Genomic DNA, 3,512 nt, shown 5'->3' with positions numbered 1-3,512 from the left:
TATATATATTATATATATTAATATGTTACTAATTATATACAATATATTTACATTTATGTACATGTATTATAACTATATACATACATATATGTGTTGAGGGTAAATACTTCTCTGCTGTGGGTTGGATCAAGGATCCTCCAGGGCCCATGTGCGCTTGGTGTGCTGTGTGGTACTTTCTGAAATAGCGGAACCTCAGAGAGGCGGAGACTAGGCCAGAGATACACAGATCATTAGAGGTTTAGAGCTGTGTCCTCAAAGGGCATTTGGGACCCTAGACTCCTCTTCCTGCCCCCTTTTGTGTCCTAGCTCATAGGATGAATAGTCCTGTCCATACTGTGTATGTGGTATGACTGTGACCAGCCACCTCACAGTCAGGAGGCAGAGAGAGGGGGGAGAGGGAGAGGGAGAGGGAGGAGGAGGGGAGGGAGGGGAAGGGGGAGAGGGAGAGAGGCTGCTCCATTGGCTCCATTCCTTTTTCCTTCTTATTCAAGGTTCTGTCCCATGCAATGGGAACAGCGCCACCCACACTGAAAGAGAGTCCTCCCTCCTCTGTTAAAGCGCCCTGCAGACAACCTCACAGACGTGTGTGTGCATGTGTGTGAGTGCATGTATGTGTGCATGTGTGAGTGTGTATGTATGTGTGTGATTGTGTGTATGTGCATATATGTGTGAGTGTGCATGTGTGTGAGTGTGCATGCATGTGTGTGTATGAGTGTTTATGTGAGTGTGTCTGTGTAAGTGTGTATCTCTGTGTGTTTGTGTGTGTGTGAATGTGTCTGTGAATATGTGTGTCTGTGTGTGAATGTATATGTATATGTATGTGAGTGTATGTGTCTATGTGTATCTGCATGTGTCTGTGAGTATGTGTATGTGTGTGAGTATGTGCATGTGCATGTGTGTGAGAGGGTATGTATGTATTTGTATGTGAATGTGTTTTGTGTGTGATTGCATGTGTGTTGAGTGTGTCTGTGTGTGTGAGTGTGTGTATCTGTGTGTCTGTGTGTAAAGTTTGTGATAATTTATACAGAGAGGTCCTAGGTCTGATGCCTGAAGGAGAGAGAGAGCCATTCACACAAAGGGGGAGCAGCTGGGGTTCTTCAGAGCATGGGTTGAGGGGGTGATGAAGTCAGGACATGCTGGGCATACCGCAGCATCAAAGGGGCCTATGTAGAGCCTCGGGGTAAGCTAGGTTGAGAGAGGAAAGAGATGGAGCTGAAATGTCAGGAAGGCCATGCAGAAATGTTTGGCGAAGCTGCTGGAGGGTTCTGAGCAAGAGGGGGTAGTCAGATTTTAAGAAAATAACTACACTCGCTTCATAGAGATGGCCTGGAAGGTCATGGTGAGGGTGATGCCTGTGAGGGTCAGGAAAAGAAACAACAGGAAGAGGACGGACTCAGAGTCGCAGCCATCAGACTGGGTGTCAGTGTGGGTGTAGGAGCTGAAGAGAAAGGCAGCACCCGTCTCTGAAGGCCCATCTGCCTGTTAGGATGTAGAGGCTCAAAGCCTGTCCTGTCCATGCTATGCTCCCAAATAAGGATTTATAGGATGGATTTTCTTATTCACCTTGATAACTTAGCTAACACTGAGGAAGATTAACATGCCAGTAAAAAATGTTACACACACATGCATATAAACCATACACACACACCTCACACACAATGCAAACACCACACACATACCATAAACATGCATATGCATAAACAGTATACCACTCACACATACATGTACATATGTGCACACCATACATATACATACATGCACATGCACATATGTGCACACCATACACATATGCATACCATACACATATACACACTCATGCATGTATATGCACACACAGACTATATACGCCATAGACATATACACACTATACATACATCATATACATATACACATGCCATACATACATACACCATACACATATACATACACCAAACACATACACGATAAACAGACATACCATATACACACCGTACACACACATACACACACAAAGACACACCAAACAATACAAGCACAACACAGACACACACAGGTTCTTGGATGCCTGCACTGTGGGCTTTCTCCTCTTTCATTACCTGGGTCCTCAGTCTAGAGGAGCTGGCCACATTAAGGGAGTCCTAGTTTTAGCTGATCCTCTATGGTAACGCCATCACAGATAAACCCAAAGGTGTGGTTTACTCATCTCCTAGGCACTCCTCAGCCCTGTCAGCAACCAAGACTCACCAACCCAACCTGTTTGATAGAACCGTGAGCCCACAGTTAGCCTGGTACCCTAGTTTCTTTCCGTTGCTGTGATGTCATGCTTTGTCCAACAGAGCTTGGGAGGTGTCTTAGTTAGGGTTCCATTGCTGTGAACAGACACCATGACCAAGGCAACTCTAATCAAGGACAACATTTAATTGGGACTGGCTTACAGGTTCAGAGGTTCAGTCCATTATCATTGTGACAGGAAGCATGGCAGCATCTAGGCAGGCAGGCATAGCGCTGGAGGAGCTGAGAGTTCTTTCCATCTTTTGTTCCAAAGGCAGCTAGGAGAATAACTTCCGAGAAGCTAGGAGGCAGGCCTCAAAGCCCACACCCACAGTGACATACTTCCTCCTATAAGGCCAAGCACAGCCACACCCATTCCAACAAGGCCACACCCCTTCAACAAAGTCCTACCTCCTCCAAGGCCACGCCTCCTCCGACATGGCCACACCTACTAATAATGCAGCTCCCTAGGCAAGCACATTCAAACTACCACAGGAGAGGGGAGTTTGTTGGGCTCACACTTCTAGGTCCCAGACCATCACTGCAGGAAATGAGAATTCCAGGGAGAAGCCATGGAGGACCACTGCTTGTCCCCTCCCATGGGTTTATGACTACCTGGCTTTCTCTTCTTGCTAATAATAAGAATAAAGTATTTATACAGACCAGGATCGCCTGCCTAGGGATGGCGCCACCTACACTGGGCCGGCCCTCATACCTCAGTTAGCAATCAAAACCACCTCTCACAGACAGGCCCTCAGGCCAAGTGAGCTAGGCAACGCCTCAATCAAGGCTTTCCTCTCAGATAAATCTGTGTGCATCAGGTTGACAGTTAAGGCAAACCAGGACACCTCTGATCTCTCCTGGACTCCCCTGAGGGTCCGTGGTGGAGGACTGGTGGGTGGCTTTGCTGACCGTGTTTAGAGGTCATGTTGACACAGGCAGGCCAAGGATGGCCTTGGTGAGAACACTATAGGTAACTACCCCAGGCTTTTCTACCTGCACCCCAGTTCCCAAATAATGACTTGGAGACTTAACTCTTTATTTAAAAATGCCTACGCCATAAGCTAGGTTTGTTCCCACTAACTCATAACTTAATTATCCTGTTTATACTATTTTATGTTTGTCACGTGGCTAGTTACCTCTCCTCAGTTGGACTTCCTCTGAGTCTGAGTGGTGAATCTTCCCACCCTTGACTCTTTCTTCTTTCTTTCTTTCTTTCTTTCTTTCTTTCTTTCTTTCTTTCTTTCTTTCTTTCTTTCTTT

General features: G+C 46.2%; 1 protein-coding gene across 5 annotated transcripts in view; it reads left to right on the top strand.

The window, feature by feature from the left end:
- The window catches only part of Ccdc60 (coiled-coil domain containing 60), a 165,263-nt gene that overhangs the window by 67,305 nt on the left and 94,446 nt on the right, over positions 1-3,512 (top strand). The gene's annotated exons all lie outside the window — the stretch shown is intronic.

The sequence above is a fragment of the Mus caroli genome, chromosome 5 (genome assembly GCF_900094665.2).
Source record: "Mus caroli chromosome 5, CAROLI_EIJ_v1.1, whole genome shotgun sequence".
Taxonomy (NCBI): domain Eukaryota; kingdom Metazoa; phylum Chordata; class Mammalia; order Rodentia; family Muridae; genus Mus; species Mus caroli.
The sequence above is the reverse complement of the archived record's forward strand: the minus strand, read 5'-3'. Positions and strand labels throughout refer to the sequence as shown.